Below are 24,429 nucleotides of genomic sequence, written 5' to 3'. Positions count from 1 at the left end.
GTCAATAAACAAGGATAAGAACATATAGTGGGGTGTTAAAAGAGAGTGAATAATCCACAACTAACCCATTATCCTGTTTCAAACATCAATGTACACAAGTTCATAGTCCTGAATTTGCTTATGCGAGTCCTTGTAATTTATCAACCAAGCCTTCTTTATAGCGTTCATGTATCTTGTCGCATGCTCGAGAAGGAAGAGAAGGACTATCGTGTTCACGCAATGAATCTAGAACTTCGAACCGCTTCGCCCTGAGATTTAGTAACAACACATACCAATGCCCGTCATTTGGACTGAGACCCAACTTTTGCAAAGTAGGGAATAGCAGTTGCAAAAAAAAAAAAAGGCAGTAAGCACGACAGGGGAGAAAGAACAAAATTACCAAGATAAAAAATGGTTCTGAAATTCACATGGGAGGCAACTAGAAAAAATTATCAGGGCATAAAGGTCAAAGTTGCCAGTGTGCATGAAAGACGTTATCATGACATGAAGAACAAACAATGTCAGGGTAAAAAAAAGAGTATCGATATTAACAAGATGTTACCAAGACACTAACTGTAAAATTACCAGGGCCAACAAACATAACATACCAGATCCAGCAAACATAACAAACCTGATCCTAGTGACTAAGAATGTAAATCTGGTCCCGTCAGAAATACTTCAATACACACTTGGATTTGAAGTCTCCTATCAATAGATACACAGAAAACAGCCAAGGGAAGATGAGCATGTTTGGGGTTTCCTTATACTGAAGAATGCGAACATGTAACTCAACAATGCTGGTTGATAGTTGCCCAATTTCCTTCGCACAATTGGCAAGCTCACCGAGGGTGACCCACCTACCATCAATGTCGATGACCCTAACGCTACAATACAAAATGATTTAAAAAATACATTTCAAAAGATGGCACACAAATTATGATTTATGTTAAAAAATGAGAAAAAGATGGAAACAAACTCTTTAATCTTGGAGTTAGAATCAGTAGTATGCTTAATAACTTCATTGTAAACAAACTCTTCCTCCTCGGTCGGTGTGAGGGTGGACAAAGGCGGGAGCGGGTATTTGGACGGGTGGGTGAGCCTAACTTTCTGAATAAAGGATTTAGGGGTTTCACTGCGTACTAAATGCTCTGTGCGAGGTGGTAACTCTGGTGTAACAAATGTTGGACTTTGAGGGTTGTCTGGTAAAAACAGAAAAAACATAACTAAGATGTATAATGTAAGAAGGACATGAGTAAGCAATGTTGGAGTAATGGGCCACGGGTAGGCTAACCCAGGCCCTGAACCTTTCAAGACATCGGGGCAGGCTGCACCCCTCAAGACCCCAGGACGAAGAGCCGCCTTCTGAGAGTCGGCTGCGAGGCAGCCGACTGCCCATTCGCGGCCGAGTCCCGAGGACGACTTCAGGATGAGCCGACTCCTGACTGGCGACTTCCAGAGAAGCCGGCCATGGGGAGTCGGCCCGCGACGCCAACAACCCCCATGCCCTCATAAAGAGGGACGGGACGGGGAGTGGCCACAGTAAGGTCCACTCCCACCCTTTTCCAAGGGCAGGCGTGGCCACAGTACGCCGTACCCGTGGAGATCTCCGCCCAACGCGACACTGTTGCCATGCCGGCCCTGACGTCAGCCCCAGTGGGCGGAGTCCTGTGCCCACGACGGCCTGCCGGTTCGACCCAGGGACGATGGGTCCCACCAGTAGGCGGGCATACGGAAGACGGCGAGAGCGCCACCAGTCGGCCCAGTTGGGAGTCGGCCCCCAGGAGTCGGCCGGCCCTCCCACGGGCCCCACGCGCCATTAACCAGACACGTCAGGGAGTGGCCGCAGTGACCGCCCGCCAGACGGCGGAGCTGTCGCCACGACCCCATGACCGAGCCTGCGTCATTAGAGGCGCGACTACAATAATCTATAGCCGCAAGACCCGCCCGCGGTGGACGCGGCCTGTCGGCTCCGTACCGAGCCAGTCGGCGGGGCCCACCAGTTGGCGGGCCCAGGAGTCAGCGGATAAGACGGCGACCAGAGAGACTGATGGCTGGGCCCGCGTCCAGCCGGATTACCATTGTACCTCTGGGGGGTAGGCCTATATAAACCCCCCAGGGCACCCATGCAAAGGGTTGGAATCCATTAGCACTAGACCAGATCATATAGGAAGGAGAGAGCTAGCCTTGCCTTCTCCTACCTCCAGGAAACAGCTCAAGGAGCAACCGTGTACACACTTTGCCATAGTGATCATGCGGAGACCCCACAGAGCAGCAGTAGGGGTATTATCTCCACGGAGAGCCCCGAAGCTGGGTAAGATTCGCCGGCGTGCATGCCTTCGCCTTATCCCGTTTCCAGGCACCGGCGACGTTCTACTCGCTCCCACCATGATATGCCATCCTTTGGCATATGTCACACCCAACCCCCGACATTTGGCGCCCACCGTGGGGCCTGGTGCACTGTCGTCCGGAGACCTGCTCTGGACGGGAACCCTTTTCCTCCTTGGCGAGCACAGCCAGCCCGGCACGCCAGACGGAGTTTGCGCCGACGCACTGCACGACGCTGAGATCGCCTGCGTAGCCAGCTGTCTTGCCGATCTTGTCAGCGAGGTTCGCCTCTCCGACGAGCCTGCATCTGATGCAGGCACGGGCGGCCCCGAGAGCCTCCTTGCGGGCCTCCTTGACCAACTCCACGTCGCCGGTGAGCCTGCCATGGACTTGGAGTCTGTAGGCTCCACCGACCCGATGCTGGTCGACTCTGACACCGCGTCGCTCGACGCGTTCCCCACCAATGTGGTGGTCTACGATGAGCCGCTCCCTCGCACGGAGAGCGATGGAAGCACCGTCACAAAGGTGTTCATCATCGGTCATGACGTGCCTCCCGGCGGAGGAGCGCATGACCCACTTGGCGCGGCATTGCATGACCTGACCGCGCCCATTCCGGAAGACGCTGACGCGGGGACGTTGGAGGCGCGCCGCCTTTAGCTCATCGAAGGCGCGAAGAAGCTGGCTAGCATGAGACGCTTGTCAGAAGCCTACCAGCGTGAGATGGATCGTGCTGTAGGTGGTTCGCCATCCACAACTGGGCCCAGCCGCCTAGGCGCGGTCCAGCAGCGCGGCGTGGCCATCGCCAACCTATTCGGGGCAAATCGCCCTGTGTACGCCACGCCTACGGAGAACATTCGAGCCGCCCAGGCGGCAGCGGACGAGCTGGACAACTTCGAGGGTGAGGAGCGCCGCCTGATGGCGGAGCGAGTCCAGCGGCTCCTCGACGCGGCTGCCGCACAGAACGAGGCCGGCTGCCGCACAGAGGCGCCGCGGCGACAAAACGACGACCCGCCTCCATGCTGAGACCAAGGCGCGATGTCTCGGACGCCGACTGGCGGCGCCCGAGGAAGGAAAGACAAGGATCCGGCTGTCAGCCGCAGTCGGACTCGCATTACCATAGAGTGCGACCAAGACGACCACCCAAGAGCAGTAGAACGACGGGATGACTGTCCGCCTCCTCCTCGCAAGGAAAGGCGAGTCTCCCTGCCGCTAGTTGACCATCCGACTCTCGGCGACCGCCTTGGCCGCCGAGAGGGAGTCGGAGAAAATGACGCCCGCCACCGGATCGACCGACTTCATCGATCCCTGGCGCTGGAAGAAGAAGACGAGTTAGGTCCGCCTTGTTTCGGGCCCCGCATTCGAGACGAGCCCTTTCCCAAAGGGTTCACGCTCCCAAGAGACACGCCCTAGTACACCGGCTCCGTGAAGCCGGAGGACTGGCTGGTTGACTACTCCACGGCCGTCAACATAGCGAACGGCAACAAGTGCGTTGCCGTAAAATACGTTCCGCTCATGCTCCAGGGCACGGCCCGGACATGGCTGAACAACTTGAAGCCCCACAGCACCAACAGCTGGGTCGACTTCACCGATGCATTCGTCCGCAACTTCACAATCACGTACAAGCGTCCTCCCAAACCTCGCAAGCTTTCCTTTTGCATGCAAGGCCCCAACGAGTCGACTCGCGACTACCTCACGCGTTGGGCCGAGCTTCGGAACTCCTGCGAGGGCGTGCACGAGGTGCAGGCTATCGAGTAGTTCACCGCTGGCTGCAGAGAAGGCACCCTCCTCAAGCACAAGCTCCTTTGCGACAAGCCAGAAACCCTCGACGAGCTGCTGATCATAGCAGACAAGTATGCCACGGCCGACTCCTCCATGAAGGCGGAGATTCAAGTTAGTGCGACTGGCAAAGTGGCCCCTCAGGCTCCTAGAACTCCGGCTGGAGACGCCAGTCGGCGACAACAGTAGAGCGACCACAAGCGCAAGGCCCCACAGCCGGCTTCCAGCAGCCGGCAGGTGGCGACAGTCGAAGACTAGCAGCCGGAAGGGAAGCCTCCACCCAAGCGACAGAAAGGCGGCAAGCCCAACTGGTTGCCGGCTTTCTCATACGAGCAGACTCTGGATGGTCCTTGCAAGTTCCACAACGGCGCGAAGCCGTCGAACCACATCACCTGGAAGTGCCACTGGCTCACCAGGATTGCCAAAGGAGACGGCCTCCTACCTCCCCCGCCTGCTGGGCAGTAGCCTCCGCCTCCGCCCCAGCAGTCGGCTGTCAGGCCAGTCGGCACAGTACAAGACGAGTACCCCGAAGAGCATGGAGCCTACATGGTATTTACCAGCGTGGCTGATGATCGACGCAGCAGGCGGCTACAGCAGCAAGAGGTGAACGCAGTAGCATCTGAGACACCAGAATTCATGCACTGGTCTGAGAAGCCTATCAGCTGGAGCAGAGCTGATCACCCAGAGGTGATGCCGAGTCCGGGCTCTTATGCCTTGGTCTTGGATGCCACCTTTGCCACAGATAGACGAGCTGCTCGTTTCTCGCGAGTTCTGATAGACGGAGGCAACAGCATCAACATCCTGTACAAGGACACCATGGAGAAGTTAGGAATCAAGCAAAGACAGCTTCAGAACAGCCGGACTGTATTCCACGGCATTGTTCCTGGCCTTTCCTGCTCACCAATCGGCAAGATCCTGATGGACGTCCTCTTTGGAGACAAAGATCACTTCCGCCGAGAGTCAGTTTGGTTTGAGGTGGTGGATCTCGAGAGCCCATACCATGCATTACTTGGCCGACCCGCCCTGGCCAAGTTCATGGTGGTCCCCCACTACGCCTCCCTCAAGATGAAAATGCCTAGTTCCAAGGGGATTCTGAACGTAGCCGGCGACTACCAAAAGTCGTCTGCTTGTGCGGCTGAAAGTAGTCGGTTGGCCGAGTCCCTGGTGATCGCGGCCGAGAAGCGGCTCCTTGACCGAGTTGTGGCGATGGCCGGCAAGCAGCTAGAGATGCCGCTTAACCCCAAGGAGTCGGAGGCTGAGGGTTCGTTTAAACCGGCCAAAGAGATGAAGAAGATACCCTTGGACCCGGAGCACCCAGAGAGGTACGCTGTCATAGGCGCAAACCTCGACAGCAAATAGGAAGGCGAGCTCATTGATTTCCTCTGTGAGAATTGGGACATCTTCGCATGGTCCCCCAAAGACATGCCAGGTGTACCGACGGAATTTGCCGAGCACAAGTTACATGTTCGATCTGATGCGAAGCCAGTCAGGCAGCCCTTGCGCCTCCTATCAGAAGAAAAGAGAAGAGTTGTCAGAGAAGAGATAGCCCGACTCCTAGCAGCCGACTTCATTATGGAAGTATTCTTTCCAGAGTGGCTAGCCAACCCGGTCCTGGTACTGAAGAAGAACAAGCAGTGGCGAATGTGTATTGACTACAGAAGCCTCAACAAGGCTTGCCCCAAGGATCCGTTTGCTTTGCCACGAATTGATCAGGTGATAGACTCCAGAGCCAGATGCGAGCTGTTGAGCTTCTTGGATGCATATTCAGGATCAAGCTGAACCCGGCTGATAGACTGAAGACATGCCAGGTGTACCGACGGAATTCGCCGAGCACAAGTTACATGTCCGATCTGATGCGAAGCCAGTCAGGCAGCCCTTGCGCCTCCTATCAGAAGAAAAGAGAAGAGTTGTCGAAGAAGAGATATCCCGACTCCTAGCAACCGGCTTCATTATGGAAGTATTCTTTCCAGAGTGGCTAGCCAACCCGGTCCTGGTACTGAAGAAGAACAAGCAGTGGCGAATGTGTATTGACTACAGAAGCCTCAACAAGGCTTGCCCCAAGGATCCGTTTGCTTTGCCAAGAATTGATTAGGTGATAGACTCCACAGCCGGATGCGAGCTGTTGAGCTTCTTGGATGCATATTCAGGATATCACCAGATCAAGCTGAACCCGGCTGACAGACTTAAGACCGCCTTCATCACACCGTTTGGAGCCTTGTGCTACCTAACCATGACATTCGGCTTGAGGAATGCCGATGCCACCTTTCAGCGTTGCATGTAGAAGTGCCTCCTCAAGCAACTCGGCAGAAACGCCCATGTTTACGTGGACGATGTGGTGGTGAAGACGGAGAAGCATGGAACACTACTGGAAGACCTCAAGGAGACCTTTGAGAACCTGCGCCGATTCCAGATCAAGCTCAACCCTGAGAAGTGCGTCTTCGGAGTACCAGCCAGCCAACTCCTTGGTTTCCTGGTCTCTGAACGTGGCATAGAGTGCAACCCTGTAAAGATCAAGGCCATTGAGAGGATGGAGGTACCCAGCCGACTGCTGGACGTGCAAAAGTTCACTGGCTGCTTGGCGTCCATCAGCCGATTCATCAGTCGGCTGGGCGAGAAAGCTCTCCCCTTATACCAGCTCATGAAGAAGACCACTTTTTTCGAGTGGAACCACAAGGCAGACGAATCCTTTCTCCAGTTGAAGAAGATGTTGACTACTCCACCCATTTTGGCGGCTCCGACTCCTAAGGAGCCGATGCTCCTGTACATCGCCGCCACCAGCCGGGTAGTCAGCAGAGTCATTGTAGTGGAACGCAAGGAGGAAGGCAAGGCACTACCTGTCCAGAGACCGGTATATTACCTGAGTGAAGTGCTGTCGACCTCCAAGCAGAACTACCCCACTACCAGAAGATGTGCTATGGCGTGCACTTTACCGCCAAGAAGTTGAATCCTTACTTTCAAGAGCATCCAATCACTGTGGTCTGCACGACCCCACTTGCCGAGATCATCGGAAGCTGAGATGCTTCTGGCCGAGTGGCCAAATGGGCCATAGAGCTGGCTCCCTACACCATCTACTACCAGCCCCGCACCGCCATCAAGTCACAAGCACTGGCCGACTTCCTCGTTGACTGGGCCGAGACCCAGTACCTACCACCAGCACTCGACTCCACCCATTGGCGGATGCATTTCGACGGCTCCAAGATGCGCACCGGCTTGGGAGCCGGCGTTGTCCTCACTTCTCCTAAGGGCGACAAGCTCAAATACGCACTGCAAATCCACTTTGCCGCCTCCAACAATGTCACCGAATACGAGGCGCTCATTCACGAGCTTAGGCTTGCCAAAGAACTTGGCATTCGTCGGATCATGTGTTATGGCGACTCCGACTTAGTGATCCAGCAGTCATCTGGCGACTGGGATGCCAAAGATGCAAACATGGCGAGTTACCATTTCCTCGTGCAGCAACTCAGTGGATATTTCGAGGGGTGCGAGTTCCTCCATGTGCCAAGAAGCGACAACGACCAAGCAGATACCCTGGCACGAATCGGCTCCACCCGCCAAGCAATACCATCCAGTGTCGCCCTTCAATGCCTCCTCAAGCCGTCTGTCAAGCCTTCACCAGAATCAGACTCCATCTTTGTGCTGGCTCCTCCCCAAGAAGTCGGATCCGACTCCAGAGCTCCGGCAGACGGTACGAGGATTTTGGCAGATGGCTCCAAAGCCGCCACAGTCGAAGCCGGCCCAAGGACTGCAGAACCCGCCCCGAGGACTGCGGCGGCCAGCCCAAAGACTCCAGAACTCGGCCCGAGGGCTGCACCAGTCGGCACGGGGACTTCATTAATCCAGCAAGCAGTTGCTGACTCCAGCCCGCCGCCTCCCAGCCCAGCCGCCCTCGTCCAAGTCACAGTTCTGGCAGTCGAAGAAATAGTAGCACCCTCATGGGCCCAGCCCATCCTCAAATACCTGGTGAGCAAAGAGCTGCCGACTGATGAGAACTTAGCTCGGCAAGTACAACGCCGAGCGGCAGCCTACACCATAGTCAACAGAGAGCTGGTCAGGCGCAGCGTCACTGGTGTCTACCAGCGCTGCGTAGAGCCAGAGCAAGGCCAGGCAATTCTCAAAGACATCCATCAAGGCGAGTGCGGCCACCATGCGGCTTCAAGAGCACTTGTCGCCAAAGCCTTCCGACATGGTTTCTTCTGGCCAACGGCCTTAGAAGAGGCCAAGGAATTGGTCCAAAAATGCAAAGGGTGCCAGAAGTTCCGCTCCAAGCCGCATCAGCCGGCTTCTGCACTCAAGACCATCCCCATTGCCTGGCCCTTCGAAGTTTGGGGCCTAGACATGGTGGGACCATTCAAGACGGCACGAGGTGGCCTAACTCACTTACTTGTTGCAGTGGACAAGTTCACCAAGTGGATAGAAGCGAAGCCAATCAAGAAGCTGAATGGTCCGACTGCCGTGACTTTCATCTCCGACATCACAATTCGGTACGGCGTACCACACAACATCATCACCGACAACGGCATGAACTTTGCCAAAGGCGCCTTGGCCCGTTTCTGCGTGACACAGGGCATCCGACTGGACCTAGCGTCCGTCGCCCATCCATAGTCAAACGACCAGGTGGAGCGAGCAAACGGCCTCATCCTGTCCGGCATTAAGCCCTGACTGGTCGAGCCTCTGGAGCGCTCGGCTGGCTGCTGGCTCGATGAGTTGCCCGCCGTCCTCTGGAGTCTGCGCACGACTCCAAACAAGTCAACTGGCTTCATGCCTTTCTTCCTCGTCTACGGTGCTGAAGCCGTCATCCCAACGGACATAGAGTTCGACTCCCCGCGAGTCACCATGTACACCGAGGAAGAAGCAGAAGAAGCACGTCAAGACGGTGTCGATCAGCTAGAAGAGGGTCGGCTGTTGGCACTCAGCCGGTCCAGCATCTACTAGTAGAGCCTACGCAGATACTACAACAGGAAGGTCAGGCCGAGATCTTTCCAAGAGGGCGACCTTGTGCTCCGACTGATCCAGCGAACAGCCGGCCAGCACAAGCTGTCGGCGCCTTGGGAAGGCCCCTTCATCATCAGCAAAGTGCTGGGCAACGACTCCTACTACCTGATCGACGCTCAGAAGCCACGAGCACGCAACAGGGACGAGTCCGGCAAAGAGACAGAGCGGCCATGGAATGCAAACCTCCTCCGAAAATTTTACAGTTAAATGCAGTATGTACCACGCTACCTTTTGTATTAAAAGTACCAAGACTTTGGGCCCCCCGAGAAGAGCTCGGGGACTGCCCTCTTTTATCTATATGATAAGGATTATGCCTACGAGTATGTTACTTTTCGTCATGCCGTTTGGCACCAGGTTCGACTAGCCGGCCCAGGGACTTGCCGCCTTGCGCTATGAAATGCTTCCTGTAGCCGGACAAGTAGTGTGTGGCGCCTAAGCCGTCTCTTGTTAGAAGCCGCAGCTCGCAGAGCGACTGTCTGGTGGGCAGGAGTAAGGAAGAATGGGCGTCCACATGAAAAATGGCTAAGGACTCAAAGCATAAACATAGCTTAAAGCCGGCTTCCAGCCTTTTTTTCGCAAACCGACTCTTGAGCAGTCGGCTTGCCACCTTCTATCTGACTTGCTAAAACAACTCTAAAAACGGCTAAGTACTTGCCTTCCCAAAGTGACCAAGAATTTGATCCAGCAGCAGTCCGCAGAGCAGCTGTCCGACTGACAAAGACGACAACTGAGGGAAGGCGGCAAAGGAAAAAGCCAAAGAAGCAATGAGCAAGAAAAGATAGAAGTCGGATGAATATTTACATAATGAAGGCCCTTGGCCAAACCTTCGAGCAGAAGTTCAAAATACACCCCGCGGGTAGAATTGTGCGAATTAACAAGTTCTTCAAAGACTATTAAAACAGATAAAACAAAGATAAGGTGGCAGCCTAGGAGGCGGCAGACGGGTTTGGAGGATCGGAGGAGACGGCGGTGTTGGATGTTGGGGCGGCCGGCTGGGCAGTCTTGGCTTGATCACCTCCGGCGGCAGTTGGCTCGGGCGGGCACGGCTCGTTGCTGGAGGCGCGGTCGAGCTGAGGCTGGCCGTCTGCTCCGTCTTCCGGTGCCTCCGTCTCGCTTCCATCCCCCGCCTCGTCTTCCTCCTCGACGCTGGAGCCGATCACCTCCGCTGAGTCCTCGCCGTAGTCTGGGTTCATCCCAAACCACTCCGGCGGTACCTCCCCGCCGTCTTCAGCTCGCTCGGGGACAAAGATGCTAGTATCGGTGTACTCAACAATCGCTGCTGCATGCTTGACAAGGGCGTCTTCCGCGGCTGCCAGCTCCGGCTGGGCCTCTGACCGGAGTGTGGCCAGCCGGTCTAGGTCCAGCCCCGGATACCATGCCTTGACAAATTCCAAGGCTCAGCGCGCTCCAGCCCAGGCCGAGGAACCCTTCCAGGCCTCAAGACGGCCAGCCGCGACCTCCAGCCAGTCGGCAGTCCGACTGGGGGTGCGCGGAGCCTGCATGTTTGGCCACAGGGCAGCGATCGTTTGGGCGCCGACACATTGAAGCCGGCGTAGCAACCGATGGGCTGGCTGCAGACGATCCCCAATGCTCAGAATATGCTCGTCAAGGGTCCGGGGGGCATCGGCGCGATCTCCGCGCCATCCGCCCTTCGCTCCTCGCGATCAGCCTCGATAGCTTGATTGGTGGCCTGCGAGTGGCCGGGGAAGAAGTCTGCCAAGACGAAAAGAATGAAGAACAAGTCAAAAACCAAGAGTCGGCTCGACCTATAGTCGGCGGCTCGAAGAAGAAAAGCAAAGAAGCTCACCGTCGACGAGGTCCTCGATCTCGTGGAAGCCGGAGGCCAGCATTACCTCCTTGTCAGTCCAGGAGGAGCGCTCGCTCACGAACTCAGCCAGGAGGGCGGCCTCCTCTTCTTCCGCCTCCTTCTGCATCTTCTTAAGCAGCTCCTTCTGCTGTGCCAATTGTGCGGCCAGTAGATCGCGCTCTACGGCGAGCTTGCTGCACTCCTCCCCCTTGGCGCGTAACGTGGTGTTGGCTTCGCTCAGCTGCTGTTGAAGAATGGTGTTAGCCTCTGAAGAGAAAGAAGAAAGAAGGCGTTAAGTCATCAACAAAGAAGGTAGCCGGGGAGATCCGGCCCGACTGCTCAGCAGTCGGCCCGAATCTCGGGGACTACAGCCCGCGGGTGCACCAGCGCGCCCCCGCAAAGAAGAAAAAGGACTCACTCTGGCTCTCCGACAAGTCGGCGGTCCACTTGCCTAGCTCTTCAACATTGCAGTTGAACGCGGTGACACGGAGGTTGTGATAGTCCCGCGACAAGTATTTCAGACAAAAGTTAGTACCCGGAACTCACCAATTGGAGTTCCGGGCCGCCTGCTCAGCAGCCGGCCCGAAACTCAGGGACTACACCCAGTGGATGCGCTGGCGTTCCCCCACAGAGAGGAACAAGAAAACAAAGACAAGGGAAAAAGCATACCCGGATGGCTGCCCGCGACGCTAGGTGCGCCTTGGTGCAGTTTTGGATAGCGTCGCTCTTAGCTCACAGCTTTGTCTGGACATCCAGAAGCGCCTGGTTTAGCGGGCCCGTGCCGCCTCCTTGCACCCACCCAATGGGCGCGGCGCTCGTCGCTTCGGCGTCTGGGATTGTCGAGCTGGCGGTGCCGGTCTCCAAGGGGCATGGTGCCGAAGTCGCCTTCTCAAGGCGGCGGCGCATTGGCGAGCCGACTTGAAGGAGTAGCTTTGCCACGGCCTCGTCTTCAGTCAGCGGCAAGGGCGGGTCGGCCGGCTGCTTGCCTTGCACGCTCCTAGATGGCGCCGAGGGCGGCGGTGGCGGGATGACCACGTCCGGCATGGAGGCGTCACCGCCACCCCTCTCCATGATCGGGAACTCGCCGCCGGCTTCCCCTAACTGCCCCGTGAACTCCGGGGGCGGCAGCGCAGAGTTCAGAGGAGTGACGAACACCGCCGATCGCCGGTGCACGACCTCCTTAGCCTGCCGCCTTGCCGCGACGGCGGCCTCGGCCTCCTCCAACTTTTTCAGAGCGGAGGTCTCCGCCGTATCGGCCTCCGCTTTCTTCAGGCGGGCGGCCTCTTCCTCCTCGTGCTTCTCCTGCGCGTTCCACTCTGTCGCCTCCCTGAGGTCGGCGGCAGGGTCAATCTGCCGAGTGGAGGTAGAAGTCCCCGCCGACCCCATAACGGAGGCGGCGGCAACCCTCTCAAGAGTGAGGGGAGCCCTGAAGTGAGGGAAGCATATGAGAGACTTAGACAAGATCAACAAAGAGAAAATAAAGATGAGGGACGGAGGCGCTTACGCAGAGACCAGCGGCGGCTTCTTCACTTCCTTGCGGAAGCGGTTGGCCTTCGCGGCCGCCTCTTCCCGCTTGGTCGCGGCGGCCGCTCCCTTAAATTTCTTTGACCGGCCACCAAGTGTACTCGGCCTGGCCCGGCGCTTCTTCGCGCTGCCTTGAGCGTCCAAGGCAGTGGAGGAATTCGCGCTTGGCTGGCCAGCCTTTGGCTGGTGACGCGGGGCGACTTCCCCCTCAGCATCGTCATCAGGCCAGTCGGCGAAAGTGGCCGTTGGCCTGAAGCCGCCTGCTTCTCCTCCTCCTCCCTCGGCGTCGGCCTCCATGGCCGCCGCCCCCAAGTCAGGATCGTCGACGTCGCTCTCCGCCCGATCGGGGACAAACTGACGAGCCGGCCCCGTGGTGCCGGCCGAAGGATGGACGAGAGGGTTCTGATCCAAAACAAAAACGGTCAGACTGGACAAGTCGGACTCGGCAACAAAAGAAACAGAAGAAGAAGGAAGACGACTTACAATAGGCGGGGGGTTGGCACGTGAGTACGGCTCCTTGCTGAACCGCCAATCCACCGAGAGACCGCAGTTCGCGATGTAGTTCACCAGGTCCGCCACCTCCGCGTGAGGCATGTCCTTGGAGCACATCCGACTCGGGTCCTGATGACCGCTCATCTGGCAGATCAGGTGAGGTCGGCCTTGGAGTGGGAGGACTCGGCGCGCCACAAAGGCGGCCAGCAAGTCGGCCCCGGTCAAGCCCTCCGACTGCATCAGCACTCGGAGTCGCGCAACAGCGGCGGCGCCAGCAGGAGACAACGTCCTGGCTCGGTGTGACCAGCTGGGGAGCCTTCCAGCCGGCGCGCCGGCTTCGTAAGCCGGCAGGTTGACCCAGTCGCCTTCTGGGGCGACGTTCTTCACATAAAAATAGGACCACTGCCGCATCTTCACTGACTTAATCAGTGCGATGGTGGGAAACGGATTGTCGGCCACTGATCTCCGCATCGCGATAAATGCGCCGCACTGGGCCGGCACGCCGGTGACGTGTGTGCCGAGCTTGGACTGGAAGAACTCACCCAAGAGCTCGATGGTGGGGAGAACACCAAGGAAACCTTCGCACAAGGTGGCAAAGGCAGCCAGCAGCACCACCGTGTTCGGAGTAAGGTGGTGCGGCTAGAGCCCGTGGAACTCCAAGAAGGAGCGGAAGAAACCGCTCGCCGGCATCCCCAGGCTGCGCATAAGGTGCGAGCGGAATATGAGCCGCTCGCCCTCCTCCGGCGCCGGTGATATTTCCCCCTCTGGCGCGAGGCGGACCCGCACTAAGCCCCTGCCGCGCCGCCGCCGTGTCTTGCGGAGGATCTCGACGTTGTCGTCATCGACCTCGGAGTCGTCCCACACTCCGGAGCGCACAACAGGAGGCGTGGCGGTGGAGGAAGAGCTCATCGCTGCGGGTGCGGCGTGGTTCGGAGCAGCAGCGGCGAGAGGAAGAAGAAGCAAGAAGGAGCGAAAGGGAGTAGGGAAGATGGGCGCTCGTGCGTCGCCGCCCCCTCCCCCCACCTACTTATAGGCTCATAGGCTGAGAAGCCGATGGGGCAGTCGTGGGATTAATTGTGCCCGGGAACCCACGACCCCCACGATTTACCACACGAAGTTACTGCGTGCAATAACCGCGCGGGCAGCCCAACCGTCCGCACGGCCACAACGGATCCGTTCACATGCCGAGGCGCGGTAGTGGCGGGCCCCATCTATAGGCCTGTCCCATCGCGCACGTGGGTGGGCAGACTAGCTCAGCCACGTGGCGCCTCGCGACGGGTTCACAACGGGCGGCAACCCGGAGGCTTATCAGGCACGCAGCCTGGACTCCGCCACGACGTTCAAACTTTTTTAGGGGCAAGTCGGCCTTAAGCAAGTCCGGCTCCAACTAGTCGGCTTGACAGAAGACGGCTAGCGAGGCCCAGATCCGACCGCCGGAAAGAAGAAACTATTGAGGCTCCTCGACATATCGCCTTCGGTGCCTCACCAGCTTCGGGGACTACTGTCGGAGTAATGGGCCATGGGTAGGCTAACCCAGGCCCAGAACCTTTCAAGACATCAGGGCAGGCTGCACCCCTCAAGACCCCAGGACGAAGAGCTGCCTTCTGAGAGTCGGCTGCGAGGCAGCTGACTGCCCACTCACGGCCGAGTCCCGAGGACGACTTCAGGATGAGCCGACTCCTGACTGGCGACTTCTAGAGAAGCCGGCCATGGGGAGTCGGCCTGCGACGCCAACAACCCCCAAGCCCTCATAAAGAGGGACGGGACGGGGAGTGGCCACAGTAAGGTCCACTCCCACCCTTTTCCAAGGGCAGGCATGGCCACAGTACGCTGTACCCATGGAGATCTCCGCCTGGCGCGACACTGTTGCCATGTCGGCCCTGACGTCAGCCCCAGTGGGCGGAGTCCTGTGCCCACGACGGCCTGCCGGTACGACCCAGGGATGACGGGTCCCACCAGTCGGCAGGCATACGGAAGACGGCGAGAGCGCCACCAGTCGGCCCAGTTGGGAGTCGGCCCCCAGGAGTCGGCCAGCCCCTCCCACGGGCCCCATGCGCCATTAACCAGACGCGGCAGGGAGTGGCCACAGTGATCGCCCGCCAGACGGCGGAGCTGTCGCCACGACCCCATGACCGAGCCCGCGTCATTAGAGGCACGACTACAGTAATCTACAACCGGCAAGACCCGCCCGCGGCGGACGCGGCCTGTCGGCTCCGTACCGAGCCAGTCGGCGGGCCCCAGGAGTCGGCGGATAAGACAGCGGCCAGAGAGACTGATGGCTGGGCCCGCGTCCAGCCGGATTACCATTGTACCCCTGGGGGGTAGGCCTATATAAACCCCCCAGGGCACCCATGCAAAGGGTTGGAATCATATAGGAAGGAGAGAGCTAGCCTTGCCTTCTCCTACCTCCAAGAAACAGCTCAAGGAGCAACCGTGTACACACTTTGCCATAGTGATCATGCGGAGACCCCGCAGAGCAGCAGTAGGGGTATTATCTCCACAGAGAGCCCCGAAGCTGGGTAAGATTCGCCGGCGTGCATGCCTTCGCCTTATCCCGTTTCCAGGCACCGGCGACGTTCTACTCGCTCCCATCATGATAAGCCATCCTTTGGCATATGTCGCACCCAACCCCCGACAAGCAAAGTCAAAAAAACACTGAAAACATAAGTTATCAACAGAAGGGTGAAAGACTTATCAAGTGGTGGGTCATAACTTATCAACTGTCACATGTTTTCCATAGTTGGAAAACAAAGAAAGGGATTTATGCAAGGGTTGCAATGTTCATGGAGCAGAAAAAATCACCTATTTGAACATTCAATTTCCCTTTTAATGCTGGATTGTCATGTTCAAACTCTTCCCACCACATGAGAACCTCATCATCATCGATCTCGACATCATACACTTGCACACGACCACCTTCCGGTGTTACATAAATAAAAAGAGAGGGATGAGGACATGAACAGTAGTGATAAGCAAGATAATATATTGAAAATAAACAAGTATCAAAAATTGAGTCAATATACATTAAGTTATCAGGCCCACATTGCAGAAAATACCAGGTAATGTGAATGTGGATTACCACTACAATGCTATGGGCTTTTTAAAAAACAAATTAGATAGCATTGGTGCATAATGAGGAGCAGGTGTGATAGCATCAAAACATGTATTAAAAAGAAGACCAAAAGAACTTTATAGCCCAGAATTGGTAATGAATATATGGCTTGAGTTATCATGTCCATGGTTCAGAAATTATCAGGATTTGAACATTTGAGTTGCCAAGATAGTGGTAAAAGACTTATCAGCATAACTAAAAAATGAGGGAATAATAACAAATTTCAGATGAATAAGAGTACACACCTGCTACTACCAGTGCAGTCATGTTTAGTAAGCATGACAAAAAATTAAGGAAAATAAATAGGCAATGATATGAGATGTATGTATCACGCGCATAATAAAGTTAGTAATAGATAAAAGTGGTTCAGTTACAAGCCACATGGTTGGTGTGATAACAACAACTTTCCAAACTGACAAAGCTACCAGGGGGAAAGATGTTGGAGTTATCACCAGGAGGAGGGGTTACCAGAAAAAGGAACATATTGTATGTTATCATCTAGGCTAGTGTCATACCAAATATTTTTAGGGAACACAACAGAAAATATATTCCGGGTACTGAAAGCACAAATGTTCATTTTCATCACACAAAGCACAGAAGTAGTCTTACATTCATCCATACACACGAAAGCATAGAAAATTCCAAACACATAAATGACGGGAGCACACCCAACCACAAACAAAAGCTATACACTGACATATGTCAATCCATCACTCTCGCTATAAAAAGCAAAGACGCAAGGTCTTCACTTACCAGAGTTGCGTGGCGGAGCCCAAGCAACCGGTTGCACATTGTCAACTTTCCCTCCTTTCTTGCCCTTGGAGTCAGCAGCAACAGGGGATGCAAGCCCTAGAACCGCGACAGGGCCAGTAGCTGGTGCTGCAGGTGGAACTTGAGCTGATGGCGCCACCGATGCTTCTGGTGCTGCAGGTGGAACTTGAGCCGATGGCGCCGCCGCCGATGCTTCTGGTGTTCCAGGTGGTACTTGAGCCAATGGCGCCGTCGCCGATGCTTCTGGTGCTGCAGGTTGAACTTGAGCCGATGCCACCGCCGCTGAAGCATCTGGTGATGGAGGTGCAGCTTGACCCGTAGGAGCCAATGCTGGTGTAGCTTGAACCGTTGGAGATGCTTCAGTAGATGGTGGCACTTGTGGACTCGCACCAAAGATGGCATCAAGCCTAAGAGAGCAGTTGGGTGGCATAAAATCACCATAGTCTATATACACATCGACATCTTCTCTAGCTCCAGGGGTGCTCAAGTCCAACACAGGGTCAACTACTGCAATAAACACCAAAAGTAACACACAAAATGGAAAAAATGCATCGGATAAACATGAAATGGACATTGTATTTGTTAATGTCAGAACATTAACTTGAGTTATCATGGCTTAAACAGAAAAAGTGAAGTTACCAACCTGGGGTTGCATTCTTTTCATTGACATTGTTGGTTGCCGCAGGATTCTAGGCATCATTCTCTTGACCTTCAGCTATTGTCGTATCAATAGGCATATTGACTCGGGTACCTCCCACAACTTCTTCAATGACACGAACGGTCCTACCTCGTGAGCAGGCGTTAGTTTTCCTTGGAAGAGGAAAGGGTGATGCAGCAAAGCAGCGTAAGTATTTCCCTCAGTTTTTTAGAACCAAGGTATCAATCCAGTAGGAGACCACACGCGAGTCACCTCGTACCTACACAAACAAATAAGAATCTCGCAACCAACGCGATAAAGGGGTTGTCAATCCCTTCACGGCCACTTGCAAGAGTGAGATCTGATAGAGATAATAATAATAAGATAAATATTTTTGGTATTTTTATGATATAAATTGAAAGTAAAGATTGCAAAATAAAATAGATTGGAAACTTGTATGATGGAAAATAGACCCAGGTGCCATAGGTTTCACCAGTGGCTTATCTCAAGATAGCATAGGTATTACGGTGGGTGAACAAATTACTGTCGAGCAATTGATAGAATTGAGCATAGTTATGAGAATATCTAGGTATGATCATGTATATAGGCATCACGTCCGTGACAAGTAGACCGGCTCCTCCCTACATCTACTACTATTAATCCACACCTCGACCGCTATCCAGCATGCATCTAGAGTATTAAGTTCATAAGAATGGAGTAACGCTTTAAGCAAGATGACATGATGTAGAGGGATAAACTCATGCAGTATGATATAAACCCCGTCTTTTTATCCTCGATGGCAACAATACAATACATGTCATTTCCCCAACTGTCACTGGGATCGAGCACCGCAAGATTGAACCCAAATCTAAGCACTTCTCCCATTGCAAGAAAGATCAATCTAGTAGGCCAAACCAAACTAATAATTCAAAGAGACTTGCAAAGATAACCAATCATACATAAAAGAATTCAGAGAATATTCAAATATTGTTCATAGATAATCTTGATCATAAACCCACAATTCATCGGATCTCGACAAACACATCGCAAAAGAAGATTACATCGAATAGATCTCCAAGAGAATCGAGGAGAACTTTGTATTGAGATCCAAAGAGAGAGAAGAAGCCATTTAGCTAATAATTATGGACCCGAAGGTCTGAGGTAAACTACTCACACATCATCGGTGAGGCTATGGTGTTGATGTAGAAGCCCTCCGTGATCAATGCCCCCTCCAGCGGAGCGCCGGAAAAGGCCCAAGATGGGATCTCACGGGTACATAAGGTTGCGGCGGTGGAATTCGGTTTTCGTGGTGCTCTCTGATGTTTTCAGGGTACGTAGGTATATATAGGAGGAAGAAGTAGGTCGGTGGAGCCACGAGGGGCCCACGAGGGTGGAGGGCGCGCCCAGGTGGGTAGGCGCACCCCCTACCTCATGGCTTCCTCGTTGGTTGCTTGACGTCCACTCCAAGTCCTCTGGATCACGTCTGTTCCAAAAATCACGCTCCTGAAGGTTTCATTCCGTTTGGACTCCGTTTGATATTCTTTTTCTGCGGAACACTCAAATATGCAAAAAATAGCAATTTGGGCTGGGCCTCTGGTTAATAGGTTAGTCCCAAAAATAATATAAAAGTGTACAAATAAGCCCATTAAACATCCAAAACAGAATATATAATAGCATGGAACAATCAAAAATTGTTGGAGACGTATCAAGCATCCCCAAGCTTAATTCCCGCTCGTCCTCGAGTAGGTAAATGATAAAAACAGAATTTTTGATGTGGAATGCTTCCTAACATATTTCTCAATGTAATTTCTTTATTGTGGCATGAATGTTCAGATCCGAAAGATTCAAGATAAAAGTTTAATATTGACATAAAAATAATAATACTTCAAGCATACTGACTAAGCAATCATGTCTTCTCAAAATAACATGGCCAAAGAAAGTTATCCCTACAAAATCATATAGTCTGGCTATGCTCTATCTTCATCACACAAAATATTAAATCATGCACAACCCCGATGACAAGCCAAGCAATTGTTTCATACTTTTGATGTTCTCAAACTATTTCAACTTTCATGCAATACATGAGCGTGAGCCGTGGACATAGAACTATAGGTGGAATAGAATGGTGGTTGTGGAGAAGACAAAAAGGAGAAGATAGTCTCACATCAACTAGGCGTATCAACGGGCTATGGAGATGCCCATCAATAGATATCAATGTGAGTGAGTAGGGATTTCCATGCAACGGATGCACTAGAGCTATAAGTGTATGAAAGCTCAACAAAATAAACTAAGTGGGTGTGCATCCAACTTGCTTGCTCACGAAGACCTAGGCCAACTTGAGGAAGCCCATCATTGGAATATACAAACCAAGTTCTATAATGTAAAATTCCCACTAGTTTATGAAAGTGGCAACATAGGAGACTCTCTATCATGAAGATCATGGTGATACTTTGAAGCACAAGTGTGGAAAAAGGATAGCAACATTGTCCCTTCTCTCTTTTTCTCTCATTTTTTGGGCCTTTTTTTCTTTTGGCCTCTTTTCTTTTTTTCGTCCAGAGTCTCATCCCGACTTGTGGGGGAATCATAGTCTCCATCATCCTTTCCTCATTGGGACAATGCTCTAGTAATGATGATCATCACACTTCTTTTTACTTACAACTCAAGAATTACAACACAAAACTTAGAACAAAATATGACTCTATGTGAATGCCCCCGGCGGTGTACTGAGATATGCAATGAATCAAGAGTGACATGTATGAAAAAATTGTGAACGGTGGCTTTGCCACAAATACGATGTCAACTATATGATCATGCATGGCAATATGACAATGATGAAGCATGTCATAACAAACGGATCGGTGGAAAGTTGCATGGCAATATATCTTGGAATGCCTATGGAAATGCCATAATACGTAGGTATGGTGGCTGTTTTGAGGAAGGTATATGGTGGGTGTATGATACCGGCAAAAAGTGCGCGGTAATAGAGAGGCCTGCAAATGTGGAAGGGTGAGAGTGCATATAATCCATGGACTCAACATTAGTCATAAAGAACTCACATACTTATTGAAAAAATCTATTAGTTACCGAAACAAAGTACTACACGCATGCTCCTAGGGGGATAGATTGGTAGGAAAATGTTGGGGAACGTAGCATAAATTCAAAATTTTCCTACGTGTCACCAAGATCTATCTATGGAGTCATCTAGCAACGAGGGAGGAGTGGATCTACATACCCTTGTAGATCGCGCACGGAAGCGTTCAAGAGAACAGGGTTGATGGACTCGTACTCGTCGTGATCCAAATCACCGATGATCCTAGCGCCGAACAGACGGCACCTCCGCGTTCAACACACGTACGGAGCAGCGATGTCTCCTCCTTCTTGATCCAGCAAGGGGGAAGGAGAGGTTGATGGAGATCCAGCAGCACGACGGCGTGGTGGTGGAAGTAGCGGGATTCCAACAGGGCTTCGCCAAGTGCTGCGGGAGGGAGATGTGTCATGGGAGGGAGAGGGAGGCGCCATGGCTTAGGTGTTGCTGCCCTCCCTTCCCCCCACTATATAGGGCCAAGGGAGAGGGGGGCGCAGCCTTGGCCCTTCCTCCAAGGAAGGGTGCGGCCAAGGGAGGAGTCCATCCTCCCCAAGGCACCTAGGAGGTGCCTTCCCCCTTTAGGACTCTTCCTTTCTCTCATCTCTTGGCGCATGGGCCTCTTGGGGCTGGTGCCCTTGGACCATATAGGCCAAGGCGCACCCCTACAGCCCATGTGGCCCCCCAGGGGCAGGTGGCCCCACCCGGTGGACCCCCGGGACCCTTCCGGTGGTCCCGGTACAATACCGGTGACCCCGAAACTCGTCCCGATGGCCGAAATAGCATTTCCTATATATAATTCTTTACCTCCGGACCATTCCAGAACTCCTCGTGACGTCCGGGATCTCATCCGGGACTCATAACAACTTTCGGGTTACCGCATACTAATATCTCTATAACCCTAGCGTCACCGAACCTTAAGTGTGTAGACCCTACGGGTTCGGGAACCATGCAGACATGACCGAGACGTTCTCTGGCCAATAACCAATAGCGGGATCTGGATACCCATGTTGGCTCCCACATGCTCCATGATGATCTCATCGGATGAACCACGATGTCAAGGACTTAATCAATCCCGTATACAATTCCCTTTGTCTATCGGTACGATACTTGCCCGAGATTCAATCGTCGGTATCCCGATACCTTGTTCAATCTCGTTGCCGGCAAGTCTCTTTACTCGTTCCGTAACACATCATCCTGTGCACATTATGATGATGTCCTACCGAGTGGGCCCAGAGATACCTCTCCGTCACACGGAGTGACAAATCCCAGTCTCGATTTGTGCCAACCCAACAGACACTTTCGGAGATACCTGTAGTGTACCTTTATAGCCACACAGTTACGTTGTGACGTTTGGCACACCCAAAGTATTGCTACAGTATCCGGGAGTTGCGCAATCTCATGGTCTAAGGAAATGATACTTGACATTAGAAAAGCTTTAGCATACGAACTACACGATCTTTGTGCTAGGCTTAGGATTGGGTCTTGTCCATCACATCATTCTCCCAATGATGTGATCCCGTTATCAACGACATCCAATGTCCATGGTCAGGAAACTGTAACCATCTATTGATCAACGAGCTAGTCAACTAGAGGCTTACTAGGGACATGGTGTTGTCTATGTATCCACACATGTATCTGAGTTTCCTATCAATACAATTCTAGCATGGATAATAAACGATTATCATGAACAAGGAAATATAATAATAACTAATTTATTATTGCCTCTAGGGCATATTTCCAACAGTCTCCCACTTGCACTAGAGTCAATAATCCAGTTCACATCGATATGTGATTAACACTCAAGGTCACATCCCCATGTGACTAACACCCAAAGAGTTTACTAGAGTCAATAATCTAGTTCACATTACCATGTGATTAACACTCAATGAGTTCTGGGTTTGATCATGTTATGCATGTGAGAGATGTTATAGTCAACGGGTCTGAATCTTTCAGATCTGTATGTACTTCGCAAATCTCTATGTCATCTTGTAGATGCAGCTACTACGCTATATTTGGAGCCATTTCAAATAACTGTTCTACTTGGAGCTATTCTAAATTGTTGCTCCATTATACGTATTCGGTATCTCTACTCAGAGCTATCCGGATAGGTGTTAAGCTTGCATCGACGTAACTCTTTACATCGAACTCTTTATCACATCCATAACCGAGAAACATATCCTTATTCCTCTAAGGATAATTTAGACCGCTATCTGGTGATCTACTCCTAGATTACCTTTGTACCCTCTTGCCAGATATGTGGCAAGGCACACATCAGGTGCGGTACTCAGCATGGCATACCGTATAGAGCCTATGACAAAAGCATAGGGGACAACCTTCGTCCTTTCTCTTTCTTCTGCCGTGGTCGAGCTTTAAGTCTTAACTTCATACCTTACAACTCAGGCAAGAACTCCTTCTTTGACTGGTCCATCTTGAACACCTTCAAGATCATGTCAAGGTATGTGCTCATTTGAAAGTACCATTAAGCATGCTGATCTATCCTTATAGATCTTGATGCTCAATGTTCAAGTAGCTTAATCCAGGCTTTCCATTGAAAAACACTTTCCAAATAACCCTATATGCTTTCCAGAAATTCTACGTCATTTCTGATCAACAATATGTCAACAACATATATTCATCAGAAATTCTATAGTGCTCCCACTCACTTCTTTGGAAATACAAGTTTCTCATAAACTTTGTATAAACCCAAAATCTTTGATCATCATCAAAGCATACATTCCAACTCCGAGATGCTTACTCCAGTCCCTAGAAGGATTGCTGGAGCTTTGCATACTTATTAGCATCTTTCAGGATTGACAAAACCTTCCGGTTTGTATCACATACAACCTTTCCTCAAAAATCGTCGAGGAAACAATGGTTTTTGGCATCCTATCTGCAAGATTTCACAAATAATGCAGTAATTGCTAATATAATTCCAACAGACTCTTAGCATCGCTACGAGTGAGAAAGTCTCATTGTAGTCAACTCCTTGAACTTGTCGGAAAACATCTTAACGACAAGTCGAGCTTTCTTAATGGTGACATTTACCATCATTGTCCGTCTTCCTTTTAAAATCCATCTGTACTCAACAGCCTCACGACCATCGAGCTGTTCTGTCAAAGTCTACACTTTGTTTCCATACATGGATCCTCTCTCGGATTTTATGGCCTCGAGCCATTTATCGGAATCCAGGCCCACCATCGCTTCTCCATAGCTCGTAGGTTCATTGTTGTCTAGCAACATGACTTCCAAGACAGGATTACGTACCACTCTAAAGTAGTATGCATCCTTGTCATCCTACGAGGTTTGGTAGTGACTTGATCTGAAGTTTCATGATCACTATCATAAGCTTCCACTTCAATTGGTGTAGGTGCCACAGGAACAACTTCCTGTGCCCTTCCACACACTAGTTGAAGAGACGGTTCAATAACCTCATCAAGTCTCCACCATCTTCCCACTCAATTCTTTCGAGAGAAACTTTTCCTCGAGAAAGGACCCGATTCTAGAAACAATCCCTTATTGCTTTCGGATCTGAGATAGGAGGTATACCCAACTGTTTTGGGTGTCCTATGAAGATGCATTTATCCGCTTTGGGTTCGAGCTTATCAGCCTAAAACTTTTTCACATAAGCGTCGCAGCCCCAAACTTCTAAGAAATGACAGCTTAGGTTTCTCTAAACCATAGTTCATACGGTGTCATCTCATCGGAATTACGTGGTGCCCTATTTAAAGTGAATGTGGTTATCTCTAATGCCTAACCCATAAACTATCGTGGTAATTCGATAAGAGACATCATGGTATGCATCATATCCAATAGGGTGCAGTTATGATGTTCGGACACACCATCACACTACGGTGTTCCAGGCTGTATTAGTTGTGAAACAATTTCCACAATGTCTTAATTCTGTGCCAAACTCGTAATTCAGATATTCA

Source organism: Triticum aestivum, chromosome 3A, assembly GCF_018294505.1.
Source record: "Triticum aestivum cultivar Chinese Spring chromosome 3A, IWGSC CS RefSeq v2.1, whole genome shotgun sequence".
NCBI classification, from domain to species: Eukaryota; Viridiplantae; Streptophyta; class Magnoliopsida; order Poales; family Poaceae; genus Triticum; species Triticum aestivum.
The sequence above is the reverse complement of the archived record's forward strand: the minus strand, read 5'-3'. Positions refer to the sequence as shown.